Genomic DNA, 17,352 nt, shown 5'->3' with positions numbered 1-17,352 from the left:
TAACCAAATCAGACCAAATTAAAATGTTAGATCTGAAAATTATCTTTAAAATTATGTTACCCAATCAATTTTACAGTTGAGGGAAAAGAAACACAGAAATATTAGTTTATCCAAGGTCTCACTACTTGTTAGTAGCAGAGCTGGTATAAGAATATCCCAGAAATGAGTATTTTGAGGATGCCTTTCTCATTGTCTCTTCCAAATTCCACCCTCTATGTCCTGAATAGGTCTGTGCAAATTGTTGTATATACAATCACAGACAAACTAGGAAGAATGAATGAACATTTATTAGGAACCAACTATTTGCTAACTACTCTGCTAGATACTAGGGACACAAATTCAAAGGCAAAACAGTCTCTGTTCCCAGAAATGGAAAATATCAGTGATACCAATAAAAAAGGTTGAGACAATCTCTGGTCAGATTTTAATAAGGAAAGACAGCATAAGCAAATAATAGCTAGTTAAAGGAGCTTTGGTCTGAGAATTACAGAATTTGTTAATGTAGAATTAGGGATAGTAGAATACCTACCTCATTCTTTCCAGAAGCACTTCTACTATTGGCCTTGTGACTATTCCAGAGCAAGAGGTACAAAGTATGTAGAGAGTTTGGGGCGGGGGTGGGAGGGGAGAGGGTTAAGAGAAGAGAGGGAAGGGAAAGATATGCACATAGCTCCCTGGGCAGATAAGGAAAAATGTCAGGTAGATGCTATGGATAAGATGTGAAACATGGTCTAATGTCTGCTAGATAGAGGGAATTTGCTCACTCACTAAATAGGGCATCTCAGTTTCAAGAGAGAGTTCCAAAGCTAGTTGAATTAACTCCCCAGGGAGAAGAAATGATCTTTAGAAGCCTTGTCCTAAGACTGCTGTGAGCAAGGAGGGGAGATCAAAAAGAGAGGAAAAACTAGGAAGTGTCAGCAGAAGATAAGATGCCCTGATTGAATGAATATGGATGCCATGTGAAGAATGGTTGAAGGAAGTGGAGATATTTAGCCTAGAGAAGAGAAGACTTGGAAGGGCATCATAGATATTTTCATACACCTGAAAAGCTGGCCCTTGGAAGAATATTGGATAATTACTCTGCTTGACCCTAGAAGGCAGAAAAATAACTACATGATGGATGGATAGGTAGATTAATAGGTAAATGAATGAATGGATGAATAAATAAGTGAATGAAAGAATAATAGTTAATAATTTTGAAGTGTTTTTAACATTTTCAAAGTACTTTAGATAAGTTCTCACTTGGTCCTCACAAAAACCCTGAGTTGTATAAATTTAATGTGAATTGTTACCCCTCTTTCCTTTTAGAAAGGAATGTTTTGAAAATCTATTTGGGCTTCGGCCCAAATCACTCTTTGATTGGGTGCACACGCATACTATGGGAGGCCACCAGAGGCCTCATGTTCCCTGGCATCTAGGAAGATGCTTGCCTCTTGTCCCATGTGATTCCTGGCATATAGAAGACTGGCCTCTGGACCAGCCTGAGGTAAACTGTCCAACCAGGATGACCCAGAAGGAGTGATGTCACCAGGGTTATAAATTAGGGATCTAGGAAGCAGCAAGTCTCTTGGTCTGGGAACTTGCCTTGTAGGGCACCTCTCACACCTTTGCCCCTTTGATTTTTCCTGGCGAGTCTCTTGGCTAGCAAATGGAAACAGGAGGTGAATGGCAAACTCAGATGAGTTAGAGGCAGCTATATGACAGTGTGCCTTTCTTTCTCTCCAACTCCAACTTTCACTATCTCATAAGTGGTTATAAATTAATAATTTTATTATATTATATATACAGTCTCCAGAGAATTTTATTCTTAACAAAGTGTGTGCTATTATTATTCCCCATTCTAAAAAACAGAAAAGAAAAGAAAAAAGACAGTCTATTTCCCAGAATTTAAGTGGCTTTTCCAGTCATACAGCTAGTAGTATCTAAGGCAGGACTTGAACTCAGGTCTTCCTAATTCACAGAGCTGCCTTTTGGCAGAAGTAGAAGTTGCAAGGGGGCAGATTTAGTCTGGACCAACTTTTTAACAAAGTTGTTGAAAAGAAGAATAGGCTATTTAGAGAGAGAGTGGGTTCCCAGTCACTGGAGGTCTTGTGCTAAAGACTGGAAACCTTTTTTGTTGGCTATGTTGTAGTGCTGATTCCTGCCCTGGTACAGACAACTATCTGACCCCTGAGGTCTGTTACCTCAGGGCACAATTCTGTGATAAGACCGACTTTGAATTGGAACATACACATTTCTTCCTACAATGTGAGCCATGCCTAGTTATGCTGAAAAGTCTTGTAAACCAGTAAAGAAATGTGAGATTGCAAGCCAGGTATTCTGTCTAAACATGAAATACAATTCTTTGCCCTTCCCCAACTCTTTTTTCTATGACAATGGTAAGTTTTAGGGGAGTAGGCTTTTGTTTTTGGTTTTGAGGGTTTTTTTTTTATTCCAGTTAAGAATAAAGAAAAGTCAAAAGGTTGAGTCTTAAAGTCTCAATTCTTATGCAGATGTGTTCAGTTGTTAAATCTTAGCTTTGAATCAGGGGCCATGACTAGAATTTATTAACTCTCCACATTGATACTATAAGGCCAGTCCTGAGCCATTGTGTAGTGACTGCCTGCTTAATTACCCATGGCTAAAGAGTTAACAGTCGCTTTGGCTGATTTGTGATTTTCTGGTAGCATGTAACTTGCTGGAGATGAACAATACAGACCATTGAGTACCCACTGAAATCTTGCTTTGGAAGAGACCGTAAAGGACACACGGAGCTCTTCCCAAATCCCTAGTCTGGTGCTTTCCTACTTACTGGGTTACCAGAATCCCTGTCACAGTGATTCCCCATCAGGCAAGTTCTTGTTCAGAGTGGGCAGCTAAAGTGCCAGGCTGTGCTGGTGAACTCCGAAATGAAGCAGTGTAATTTTATTCCAATTATACTCTTAGAGCCATGATGTCACAGCATAAATTTGTACTTCTGCATGCAGCTCATGCTGGTGTGATGACAGCTCTTAAAATATTGAGTGATTGTGGGCCCGTCAGCATAAAATTATTCTAACATGGTGCCTTTATTAGTGCTTCAATAAATGCCATTCTTCTTGTGTTCCGAGGTGGCATTTGCAAATGAGCTAATTTCTCTGCAGTAAAATAATTGTGTTGCATTTATTTTGCAGAGGGGGAAAAACAGCACTATTACATAAAAGGGGCTCTTTTTCCATCAAAACTACATTTGCTGTAGTTAGGCAAGTTTAAAAAAGAATGCATTAACTAAATGACTGGGTAATTATTTAAATGAACTCACTGCTTTAAAAAGCTGTGGATGGGATAAGCACCTTAAAAAAAACCTTATTATTATAAAAGAGATGACAAATTAGTCATAAGAGTATCCATCCTGAAAGTAAGGGGGAGATGGTGTTTGCTGATCAGTGACAGGTATTTCAGAGGTTCATTATGTGTCTCAATTATAATGAACTCTACTGGATACCATGCTGACTCCATTCTCCGGGAACAGCAGGGCTGAGAGGTAAAGCATTTTCCTATTCTATGAATTTTACCTGCCTACAACCTATAGAACTCAAGAGTCCTAGAACCTCAGAATTGAAAGAGAGTCACCTGGTCTAATCTCTAGTCCAATGCAACAACATAGTAGGAGTCAATATGAAACTCAAGGGTAGGTTGTCACTCATCTACTGGTGGAATAAAGAGAGTTCATTTCTGTGATGATGTAAGTAGAGTCTTGGGAGCAGGAGGAGAAAAGGAAAATCCTAAAATTTCACCTAATTTCACTCTATCAGTAGTATTGTCAGATGTTTAAGACTGAAGGGAAAGTGACTAGCTCTATGAATTTCCCATGATTCATCAATGGCTCCCTTCCATCTTATGGACTCAAAAAAAAAATACTTTTAGAATTTAGGTCAAAGCAAGGGATAAGTTTTCAAAAACCCAAAAGGTAAGTATATAATAGTGTGTGTGATAGTAAATGATGTAAACAGTTAAAGGAATTATTAGTTCTAACAGAAGTTCCTAGATTCTTGACTTTCACTCTTCATTGAAGATCTGCAGTGATAATCTCAAATTAATAGCTCCAACTTCTTCATCAGTGAACAATGAAAGATACAGGAAGTAGTTAGTTTTAAGTTACATTTAATTTGTTTAAAGGAACGTGAGTTGTCCAAACTCAGGAGGAAGAGAATGCTTTGATGAATGGGCCAATCCAAAAGAAATACTTTAGTTTGTAAAGTAGACCTTTCTAGAGCCCATTAAGTTTATTCAAAAAGAAAAAATTAAAGTCATCTGAGAAATTAAGAGAATATATTCTGAGAGAGAATACTAAAGTGGGGATAAGGCTAGAGACATGTGAATTCCCACCTTACACATAGGCAGAATAAGTGGCCTCTATTTTGTGGATTTGAGGAAAGCTAGAAAACTTTCAGGTCAGAATGGCTGGAATTCCTCCATTAGAGATCATTTCTGTGTTTCTAAGAATACCCTATTAAAATGCGAATGTCTCCAGGGGATGGGGAGAAAGGTAAAACTAATTCTTTATAAAACATTAATGCTAATGGAAATTAATTTATCATTATTGTCTAAGGTGACAATTAATTGAGGGGTAATGGGTTATAGTATATAAAATAAATAAATCCTAATTTGGGAATGCCTTGAGGGATTAGAATTAGGAAAGACAGAAGGAAAGACTTAGATCATTGGAAGAACTATGCTAAATGCTAGGGATATAACTAATAAAAGAAAGACAATCCCTGCCTTCAAGGATTTTATAGTCTAAAGGGGGATACAATACATTAAAGAAGGGAAGAAAATAGAAAGGGGGAGATTTTATTCTATCTGATTGAAACCAGGAAGCACAGCAGATATAAAAATCAGAGTGAGTTCAATAGAGTTTCTGTCCTCTATTAAAGAAGGCATTGGGAGGAGTTTAGTATCCCACCTACCAACCTTCCAATCAGAGAGATTAGGAGACTCAATGAAGTGGTGTTAACCCAAAGCTTGGGTTAGTTGCAGCTTGATGATCTTAACCTGGTGAGTAGACATCTTATTCTATGCAGTTGAAACCAGGCAAAAGAACAGGCACAAATTGGAGGCTTGGAGTAGCTAAAGGACCATATGAAGGCATAGAGCAAGGAGCAGGGGACAGAGGGACACCGGAATGATAGAAGGGTCAGAGAAGACGGAGATGATCTTTACCTACTTCACAGCTTTGTCTCCTTGACTCCAAGGTGACTTTATCTTCACAGGCAGAAGTTTTCAACAAGATGACAAGGGATTAAAAGCAAAGGATAACAAAGGCTTATTCACATTGTTCAAGTGACCTTGGATTTTCATGACAAGACTGGCAAATTCCAGATTGTGAAATGATTGGGAGTTACAAAGATGAGATACACATAATCTGCCTAGAAGATTCAATTAATATGGTCCCTGATTCACTGGCCCAGTGGTTCCTAGCAGATCCTCCAGCTCCCCATTCTTTCACTCCTTCTAATGCTCCATTTAAAATGGAATGAATGGACCCAAAAGGGAGGCACCTAGAGACAAAGGCCCACAGGGGCCCAGACAATTCTATGTACATTTTCACCAAAAAAGAATACCATAACAGACACTCACCCTTATGAGAAACAGCACAATATAATAGAAAAAACCAGGTGACTTTGGGCACATATTTATGTTTTCTGGATTTCATTGTTCTCATCCTGAAAATGACCAAGGTGGACTGGATGACCTGAGATCCCTTCTGACTAATACTCTAATTAACAAGGTTATCATCTTATCTTACTAGTTCCACTTACCTTAAGATTTTCAGACCATCTCCAAGTTATGCTGCCTTTATTTCTCTCCCTTTTTCCACTCAGACTCCTGACCCTGTGGGAACTTGGGCTCTGACTAGTGAACTTTCACTTGACTTTACTTAATCCTGAGCAATCCATGATATCTCCATGCAGGCTCCAATACTCTCTACCTTATTTCCTAATTTGTTACCCAGTTAACTGGCCAACTCTTGTTCCTCACATGTATTATCTTTCCTTTTTAGAATGTAAACTCAAAGGATAGACAGGGCCTGACTTACCTGCTTGAATTTATATACTTAGCTCAGTGTTTTACCTAGGAAGGCACTAAATAAATATGGGAGGCTTTCTTTTTTTCCTTTTCATTCATTTCAACCATATACCCAATGAACTAGATATCTTTTGATAACCACTTCAATAAAAATACTAATAACAACATAAGATGATAAATAGCTATTTGACCCTGGACAAGTCATTTAATCTCTCTTGGCCTCAATTGTAAAATGGGGATATTTCTAGTGCCTAACTCACAGGGTTTTTATGAGGATCAAATTAGATAGAATATGTAAAAAAGTTTTACAAACCTTAAAGAGCTATATAAATACAAGTTAGTATTCTTATTACTAGTATCATTAATGTAACTTTAATGTTTACAAAGCACTTTATGTAAAGTAACCCATTTGATCTCACACTAACTCTGTGAAGCATATGCTGCATTATCTTCAGTTTCAGGGATTAGAAAAAAAAAGTGATTAAATAAATGACCCATGAACACATAGCTAATAAATTTCAGAGGCAAGATTCAGACTCAAGTCTTCCTGACTCCAAGTCCAAAATTCACACTGCTTTTCAAAGGGTAAAATAAAAAAGAACTCTGGGACTCAAAGGAGTGTCAGTGAATTATCATGGGTTTGACGATGATGAGCCAACTGCAATAATATATTTCCCAATGTAATTTTCTTCCCTCTCTCTGGAAGAGGAAGAAGCAATTATTTGGTGATGTAGGAATGTTATTAGACCACCAAAGTCTACTCAGGAGATTTTCAGGAGGCTTCCTGATTGGCTAAAAATGGCAAATTAATATCTCCCTCCAGAGCACCCTATGGGTCAACCCCAAATCAGACAAAAATGTTCTACTCAGAACTAGGAAGTTAAATAATATTCCCAAAGTCGCACAGATTATAAATATTAAAGATGGGATTTGAACCCATGTTCTCTGACTCCAGATCCTAACTTGAGAATTAGGTTGGCCAGGAAAAATTCTATTGGAAAATGCAATCATATGTAAACAAAGTCTGTAGCATCGTGATTGACAGCCATTCCTGACTCATTGAGCTTGTAGTCCCTTAAAATTCCTAAGTGTTTTTCATATAAAATTTGATCAAGTCACATTTTCCTAGTCCTATGCCTCTGCAGCTGGATTTTTGAAACTGAGTACAAGACATACATTTGTCACTATTATATTTTGTCTTGTTAAATTAGACCCATTTGGCAGTAGTACCAGACTATTGAATCACTTTGGATCCTGAGCAAGTCATCTAAAATGTTGTTTTCATTCACTCACAGTTATGAAAAGCATATTTTCAATTGAATTACCAATAAAAATGTTGAGCAGTGCAATACTGAGGACAACTCTTCCCAGATATACCGCCAGCAACTTCTCTTGGTTGATGTTAATTGATAAATAAGACAAAGGATTTGGGATATGGTTGTTCAATAAACTACGAATCCATCTAATCAAATGAGATTTCATATGTAAAGAACTTTGCATACCTTAAAAGTGTTATCATCATCCAACCCACATCTCTCCATCTTATCATTAAATATGATGAGTGTTAATCTGTTCTAACAGTTAATTAGCCAACAGGTTAAGCTACTACTAGTTGAATATAAAATTATTATTTAAATAAGAAATCCTGACTTAATTAGGATCATTAGCGTTCATGAGTAAATACAAATTTATTCGATTTTCATATTTTGTAATTTACAATAGCATTGGAAGTTCAGCCAATAGTGTGTCATTTGATGACCCAAAAGATTTTATTAAACAAATGATTAGCACAACTGAATTTAAAAATGAAAAGATAATTTGTAATTTTTTTATCAATTTTTTCTTTAAACAGTAACTGTTATGGAACCTTTCCTGTTTTACATGTCCATGTCATTATCATATGTCTTCCTTTTTAAAAATTATTAATGATATGACTTACTTTTTGACAGAATAACTGATAATCCATACTTCTTTTGGAAACTGTCTTTTCATATCATTTGGCTACTTATGTATTATGAAATAATTTTTGATCCACTATATTAATGTCAATTCTTCTATAATTACATCAATGCGTATATAAACTGGAAATTAGACTTATCAGCTGTGTGGTATAAATATTTTTCTTACCGTTCTTCAGCTTTTCTTCTGATTGCATTTGCATTGATTTCATTCTTGAAAAAATTTTTGATATAAATGAAACTGTCAGGGGGAGTGGGGTTTTATGGTATCTTCTTTTCTTCTGGCTCCTTCATTTGTTAAGAACTTTTCTCCAGTCATCTCCTTTCATCTTTCTCTTTTTTTATATCAACTATTTCTTTTCTGGAAAGGTGTGCAACTATTTGTCAACAATATTAAGATATGAAAACAAAAATGAATTTTTCATCTACTATCAATAACATTTATTATAAATTTATACTTGATATTTGGAAATTTGTTTTTTGTTATATGGAGTATTCCAAAGGACTTACTGAAACTTTAATCTTAAAGTTGTAGTAAGAATTTTGGAGCACTCTGCATTAACTTTGCTGAATCTTTGACTAGCAGGTAGTAAGTTTAGATGTAAAAAGTATGAAGCTTATCATTTTAAAATGATAAATCAAAGTGGGTCATTGTCATTTTAGTAGGTGTTCACAAGGAACACTCAAAGATGAAAATAATTGGAATCCTGTTTTATTGAAACATTAAAGTACATTCTCTGAGGGTAACCAACAGATTAGTTAGAGGGATATCTACCCCAGGTATGTGAAGCCTTCCCCCAGCAAAAATGGGCAGAAAAGAATAAATTATTTCAATGGCTATGAAGGTGACTGTAGCAGGCACTGTTGAACACTTATAGACTTGTTAGACATTGAAGACACCAAGGTCATCTAATGGATCCATGAAATGGTATCACCAGTTGTATTAACTTTAGTCTTATCACTGGCCTTCAATCATTAGAAGATTCTACTTCACTTAAATCCAATTCATGTACAAGTCGAGATATCATCCAGTGATAACATTGGTCTTCTTTGAAAATGAAGTACAAACAACAACAACATCCCATTCTCTACCAACAAAATCTATTTTATGAAAACTGGAAGGTGAAAAAACCATAGGAATATGGGTAGAAAGAGGAATGTGTGAAAAGAAATTCTTTATTCTCTTTGTCTATTTTGAGTTAACCAAAATCTTAAATACCCCTACTTAACACTAAGTAAGGGAGTTCACAAATCACTTACTTGGAGAGCAGACCCCTTTTAACTCAATCAGTCAGAAACTTGTGAATGCTTTGATAAGAATTTATACCCTCAAAGGATGACTGCAATTGGTTCCCATAAAGTGGAGGAAGGGAAAGGAAGTAGGAAAAGGACTAAAAAAATCCTGAATTTCCTGACCAATGGGTCTTAAGCTTGAATCTTCAGTTTGGAGCTTTGGCCGGTGACTTGTCCCTTGGAGGTGACTTTGACTTTTGGGACTTTGATCTTTGGCTTGGATATTCTCCTGTGAGTTGGCTTGGACTGGGACTTTGGCTCTTGGACTGCTTCTGGGAGAACTTCCCTTGGATTTTCTCCCTTGGAGTCCATCTTGGGTGAGTGAGTAGCTGGCCTTCCTTTCCTAGCTTCTGGGGAGAGATAAGTTCCAGAGAGGCCTTCCCCTCTTGGAGAAGGCTGAAAGAGTGGAACACTGGGTCCTCCGGTAGAGGGTCAACAAGCCCTCCTGGGCTGAGTTGGGCACTGGAGCAACATTTAGTGTGATAGGCTAGACATCTTCTCTACCCTCTTATTATATTTCTCTACTTTCACTCTTTCCACCTCTTTGTAAATAAAGCTACTAAAAGTCATTTTGACTTGAACTATAATATTTTTAAATCAATGACCTCAATATTAATTTAGAATTCTCATACATTTAGTCAGACCTTTAATTAAATTCCTTACAAATGAAAGGGTAAATGCCACAAAGAAGATAGTCTGTTTGCAAGTCCAATATTCTATCTCTTACTTTTTTTGCCCTAAAACAAGTTGTTTCCCATCTTTGGAATTTACCTCCCTCTCACCTCCTCTTCTTGCCAGCCAGGAGTCACATCTTTGCTCATTTGAGTTATGTCAATGCCATCCTAGCCCCAATACACTATAAACTTCTTGAAGTCAGGGACTGATTTTTTAATTTTTTAACATTATGTTTCTCCTGCCTAGCACAGAGGAGATGTTTAATAATCATATATTGAACTTATTAATTTCAAGTTAGATTCTGACAACCATATTGAGTTAACCAGAGATGGGTTTCCTGTATAAAACTGAAGATTTCTCTTGAATTTCATCTTCTAATGTAGGTTTTGTTTTGTTTCATTTTGATCTGATGTTCCAATTAGGCTTGTACAAGTTATTTGAAAATTTACTTGGATGAATTAATCCAAAGAGTTCCGTTCATCTCTGAAAAGCTTATAGTAGATAGCCAATCATTTACCATACTAGAAATAGAAGAAAAAGAAAAAGAACGATAGGAAAATGTGGCACACAGAGCTACTAGAGTTATATTAGAGAATCTTCTGATCTTTTTATTCATACTCTGTCATAGGCAAACAACTTAAACACAGGCAAGGGAGCATTCTAGCTCTCTTTCAAACATGGGTTAAAAGAGTGTCCATCTGATATTGCCTGAAAATTAGGATCTAGGGATAGCGGTAGGGATAGCTAAGTGGATAGAACAGACAAATGAGTGGTAAGGCACCATGGCTCTGCTTAGATATAGATTTTCAAAAGACTGGCTCTGGTAGAAAGGAACCTACTTCCTCTCTATCTTTTGGAACCTTGTCCTTTCTTCAAGCCTCAGAACAAGACCCAGATCAGGCAATAAGCCTACACTGGCCTTCTTAGTACATGATGAACTCATCATTTTGTGAATTCTACATATCACTCATCAATAGGCATTTATTAAGCACTGGCTATGTGTCAGGTATTGTATTAGAACTTGGAGACCCAAACACAAAATGAAATAGCCTATATACCCTTAAGGAGCATTATATAAAGAGAGACAATATGTATGACATGTATAATCTGCCTGGACATGGAAAGAAACATAGCCATTCTACTGTATCATGTTGTTTTCTAGATTCCCCTTTGTGACTAATTCCTATTAGCAAATGGACATTAATTCCTAAAATGAAGTCTATCCTCCTATGTGTCTTCATACCTGTCTGATCTCCACACCTAATTTTTGGATGCCCTGGCCATAGAATTCTTGCATAAACCATTCGTACCATTTTCATTCTACTTTGTCTTCCATCTATACTCCAAGATGCTTTCTTCTCCCCTTGTACTTCCTGGAATCTTTAAATGACAGATAATTCCATGCTAAGTTTTTCCATGGTTACTGAGGCTATTTTGCCTTCAGGTGTATATAAGACATTTGATTCTAGAACAAGAATTCCAAGTTATAGCATCTATTACTAACTTTGCATTGTTGGTTACATTTTATATAAATCAATCCTCAATATATCCTGATATATCAAGAATGTATCCTCTGCTAGGCATTGCACCCTCCCTTCCAAATTGCCTAATATTTAAATACTTTGTATATATTTGGAATTATTAGTTTTATATATATGTTGTATATGTTTGTATGTGTACTTCTAATGTCCCTTATTAGAATACTAGGTTCTTTGAGAGTAGGGGTTATTTCATTCTTTGTAATTATAGCATGTACTTATGACTGACAGATAGTAGATTCTTAATACACATTTGTTGGTTAATTGGTTGGTTGCTAGTAGATTGAGGATTGAACTCAGTAAGAAGGCATAGACTGAATTTTTTTCTTTACCACTTTATTGTTTATTTGAACAAATCATGCAATGTCTCTGAAGCTTGGCTTCTTTTTCTATCAAGTGGATGTAACATATTCCCACTGCCTGCCTCACAATGTTTTTGTTAGGTAAGCACTCTCTACATTTATTCATGTGTCTTGCACTTAATCATATAAATTTATTGATGTGTTTGGGAATCACTGCATAGTTAGGTATCATAGGTACATTTGTCAGTTAGCTACATGTAATTTTGGCATAGTGGTACAGGTTATGTCTTTTTTTTAAGAAGAGGTATTAGACTGCCTACCAAACTGAAGGTCTACAGAGTTGTGCTGACTTTACTGTTGATTGCCTTTGAAAACTGAACAGTCAACCAGCACCTTGTGAGAAAATTCAACAGCTTCCACTTATATTGTCTTGGGAAAATTCTGAATATTGTCCAGTGAGAAAAAGTACCAGACACTGAGGGGTCCTGTCTCAAGCTGAACTGTCAAGAATTCAAACTCTACTACAGAGAAAATAATTCCAATGGACTGGTCTTGTTGTTCAAATGCCAAATCTGTGTTTCCCCTAAAAAACTGATTACAGAGAATTCACACAAGGCAAGATTCCACACAGTATCAGAAGAAGCAATACAAAGATGCTCTCAAGGTCTTTCTGAAGAAACTTTGGTATTGATTGTGAGGCACTGGAGACAATGGCATAAGACTGTCCAACATCGTATGCCCACATCAAAGAAGACTCTGTGCTCTACAAACGAAGCAGGATTGTAGTAACTCAAAAGAAACATGAGATGTACAGATTTAGAGATATCTCCAACCCAAATGTTCATACAGACTATCTGTGCCCAGCCTGGGGTAGAGATTTCTGAGTTCCTATTGGTCTAATCAGCCAGAGTCAGAAACAATCACTCCAACATCATGATATAATTTTGTTCTTCTTTAAGTGTGGAGGACAACAACTGAACTGATCACTTAATTTTATTTGTCCATTAGCTTATATGCTGTTGTTTATGTATGTTCTATTCTACATTCTATCTATGTGTCAACTTACTGGTATTATTACAGAATTGTCTCTATGCTTATAAAGATAGACATGTATTTTGCTGAAAATTGCATGTCCTTCATATTCTTCATGTTACTTAGACCTGAAATCACTAGAGAGCTATCCAGAATTTGGGATTAACATGCTCAGCTATACCCTAGTTGAGTGGCTAGGGACAACAAATATTTAATTAGGAGAAGAGTTAAGATTGTTCATCTTCATAGATTTGATCCCAAAAAGGGGGCTGGAAAATGAAGTTTAACAGGAAATCCATTTATTAGATGTGAATATGTCTTTTGAGCAAATGAGATGGGAAGCAACACCACAGAATGAATGATGAACCATAGTGAAATAAGAAGAACCAGGAGAACATTGTACAGAGTAACAGCAATATTCTGTGATGATCAACTGTGAAAGACTTGGGTACTCTCAGCGATAAAATGATCAAGAACACTTCTAGAGGATTTATGACAAAGAATTCTGTCCACCTCTAGAGAAAGAGCTGTTGGAATCAAAATGTAGATCAAAGCATGCCATTTTTCACTTTAGTTTATTTGGATTTTTATTTTGGAGTTTTGGTCTTGCCCATATGGGTATTTTTATATGAGGTTTAAATGAGTATTCTTTTACAATGACCTACAAGAAGTATGCTTTGCATAATACATGTATAATGCAGCTGAAATTGCTTTCCAGCTCTGGGATGAGAAAGAGAAGGGGGAGCAGGAGACAATTTGGATTTTATGATTTCAGAACACATATATTGGAAATTGTTATTAAGTGTTATTTGGAAAATAAAATATTTTTAAAAAGTAAATGATGATGGGGCAGCTGGGTAGCTCAGTGGAGTGAGAGTCAGGCCTAGAGACAGGAGGTCCTAGGTTCAAACCCAGCCTCAGCCACTTCCAGCTGTGTGACCCTGGGCAAGTCACTTGACCCCCATTGCCCACCCTTACCACTCTTCCACCTATGAGAAAATACACCGAAGTACAAGGGTTTAAAAAAAAAAAAGTAAATGATGGGCCATGTCTCCAGAAGACTCTAAAATTCAGTTTAGTGAGTTCAGAACAGAGATTAAGACACCAGTCTATCTTGAGCCCACCTAAGATCTTAAACCTAAAATTTTGACTCCAGGGGCTAAAGGGAAGAAAAGAGATAGGGAAAGCGAGGTTCTGTTTAGAAGCACAGCTGGATGCAAACTCTGTTGGCAGCTAAATCAACTCTGTCAATATAGACAGAATAAGGCTCTAGTGACAGAATTGCATATATGAACCCTTCATCAATCTCTTTGTTGTTATTCAATCATGTACAAGTCTTCATGATCCCATGAATCATAGATATCTAAGAGGTTTGCTTGGCAAACATCCTGAAATGGTTTTCCATTTCCTTCTCCAGTGAATCCTTTTGTCAGGCAATCAGAGGTTAAGTGGCTTGCCCAGAGTCACACAGCTAAGAAATATCTGAGGCCAGATTTAAACTCAGGTCTTCCTGGTTCCAGGTCATGCACTTTATCTACTGAGCCACATTGTTCCCTCCTAAGTATACAAAGGTTAAATGACTTGCCCAAGATCACACAGCAAGGAAGTGTCTGAGCCTGGATTTGAATTCAAGTCTTCCTGACTCCTAGCCCAGTGCTTTTAACCACTTGACACAACTGTCTCATAAATTCCTCCTTACAATATATTGAGGTACTTTAAAATGAAGATGGGGAGATTTCCTCTAAACGTTCCACATTACAGAACTGAATATACTCAGTTTTCGTTTGTTCTCCCCTTTTCCCAATTTTATTTCCACTTTAGAATTCATTTCAACAGTGGCACAGAAAAATAACAACACTGTATCTAAGACATTTAGTTTTTTGTTTTTTGTTTTTTTTTTAAGGAAAAGATGCTTTTGAGAATGAAGACAGGAAATAAAGCAATGCAAATTAAGAAACTCAATTTTTTAAAAATGTGATGCTTATATGAATAGGGCCAGAGGAGTCATATAAACATCATAATGGAGCTGAAAATAACCACAAACCTCCAATCTACAAGAGCTGAAGGAGTCCTGTGGACACGCTCTCTTTCCAGTGATCAGATAAAAGTGATACTGAAACCTCTATGGCAGAACCTCCCAAGAAACAATAACAAATGACACCATGCTCACCCTGAGCTGTAACACCCTCAAAAGCCAAGAATATGATCAGAACAGAAGATGGAGGAATCTTTATGCCTCCAGATGCTGCCTACTTTGCTCACTTGAAATCTCAGAAGATTCAACTTTGAAACCAATGGATTCATGCCTAGGAATGAGACAGCTGCTCTAGGTAGCAATGTTTGGAATAATCGAGCATAGGTACTTAGATTTTTTGAGCTAAGAACCCTCTAAGGGGCCTTAGAAGACATGGAGCTCTACCCCTTATTTTACAAATGAGGAAATTGGGGTTCAGGGGATGTCTTGAACAGAGTTATCCTACTAAGTAGCCCCAATTAGTAAGCATGTGAGATAGGATTTGAACCCAGATCATCCTTTCTCAAAGTCCAGCACTCCCTGCTCTATCTTACCTTTAAGATCAGCCCAGTTTCTAAGAGCCACACACTATGATCTTACATGGTCTTGATTGCTCTAGGACCTCAATATCATTACTGACTTTATCTCTGTCTTATTTTATGCGCTCAGGAAAATCACTTCATTTCTCTGGGACTTGGTTTACTCATCTTTAAAAGATTTTGTCAGTGGCTACCCGACCACCTCATATAATGGTCTGAGGAATGATTTTTAAAAATTTTTTAAAATTTGCAATCTAGCATAGTAGGTAAAGCCCTGGACTTGAAGTTAAACTGACTTAGGGTTAAATCCCTTTTTAGTTATTTACTCACTGTGTGACTCTAGACAACTCATTTAACTTCTCTGAGCTCTAGATTCCTTACCTGTAAAAGGTAGGATATAACAGCCCCCAACTAATTGATAAGGTTATCATGAAAATCAGATGGGATGTTCTGTATAATGTCTTGCAAAATTTAATGTACTATATAAATGTGAGCTACCGTGATTTATACTTTTCATATACAGTCTCTCATTTGGATGGTCACATCACTGCCTAGAGACACATGATGTATTATTTATCTGTGAAAATTGTAATGTTGCTGGGGAACTAGGCATTCTTAATATTATTTCCAAATTTCAAGAAGTTCAATAGCTTTTTAGACTACTATAGACAAGAAAGAAGATTACTCTAACTTTAGGGAGTCTCCATTTTGAGCCTTAGCATTTCTACCTGAAGCAAACATAATTGAGGAACTGGAGGAGAGGTGATTTGGCTTTGGGCACGGTCCTGAAGAGGATAGTCTTTCCCAGCACTTGGCTGGGAAAGAGGCTCTTTTTAAGGAAGCCGTGCAGTATATCAATTCTGGCAGACAAAAGACCCCCAAGACAAATTGTGTGGATGATAAAGGATAATCACCAGGTAAAAAATCTAAAATCTGTAAATAGAGCACTGGACCTGGAATCAGGAGACCTGATCCAGGTTTAATACAGACCATGATGTCAAACCTATGGCCCGTGTGCCAGAAGGGGAACTCAGAACCCTCTTTGTGGCCACATGCATCTTTGCCCCAGCACAGTTTGCCAGAGTTCATTACCAGAAAGCCAGAGGGATGCAGGGCCAGGCTGTCCCCTCTCCCTCTCCACAGGCGCTTCAGGACATTTCTCATATCACCCACTCCTCTAAAAGGTTCACCATCACTATCATAGGTGCTTAATAAATGTTTGTTCTCTTCCCCTTCTCCTCCACCCAGATATTTCTCCCAGAGACTACAGAGCCATAGTTAAGAGCCCCCTGAGTTCTGGCAGGATTTTTATAAACTTCCATTCCTGAGTGGGCAAGTCCTTCTTCTTAGATGCTTATTATCAAAGGTAACCAGTTTTATAATGCTCTCTTGCTCTCTAAGACTATGCCACTAGGTCTGAGTTCTCTTGCTCACCTTTGTCCTGCAGTTTTAGGGAAGTTGATTATCCCTTTCCCTTTGAGACCTGTTCAGTAGGAATACCACCCCACACTATAGGTATTTCTTGAAATAGTTTTGTATCAGCAGGCAAGATTTTCCTTGGGTATGTAAGGAAATGGCTTGACCTTCCTTAAATATATGAAATGTGCTCCCTCAACTTCACTGGATCAACTCAAGTTTTTTTAAGCATCTATTGAGACAGCTAGATGGCAAAGTGGATAGAGTGCCAGGCCTGGAGTCAGAAGGATCTGGGTTCAAATCTGACCTCAAATACTTCCTAGTTATGTGAGCAGAGGCAAGTCACTTAACCTTATTTGCCTAGGCCTCTCCCTTCTTAGAATTGATACTGACATAAAGTAAGGACTTTTGAAAAAAAAGCATCTATTATGAGAAGCAACATAGTATAGAGAAAAGAGTGCTAGATTTAGAGTCAGAAAACCTGGTTTCCAATCTTGCTTCTACTTCTTTTTAACTGTATGACATCGAACAAGTCAC

This window comes from Gracilinanus agilis, chromosome 1 (genome assembly GCF_016433145.1).
Source record: "Gracilinanus agilis isolate LMUSP501 chromosome 1, AgileGrace, whole genome shotgun sequence".
In the NCBI taxonomy this organism is placed as follows: domain Eukaryota; kingdom Metazoa; phylum Chordata; class Mammalia; order Didelphimorphia; family Didelphidae; genus Gracilinanus; species Gracilinanus agilis.
The sequence above is the reverse complement of the archived record's forward strand: the minus strand, read 5'-3'. Positions refer to the sequence as shown.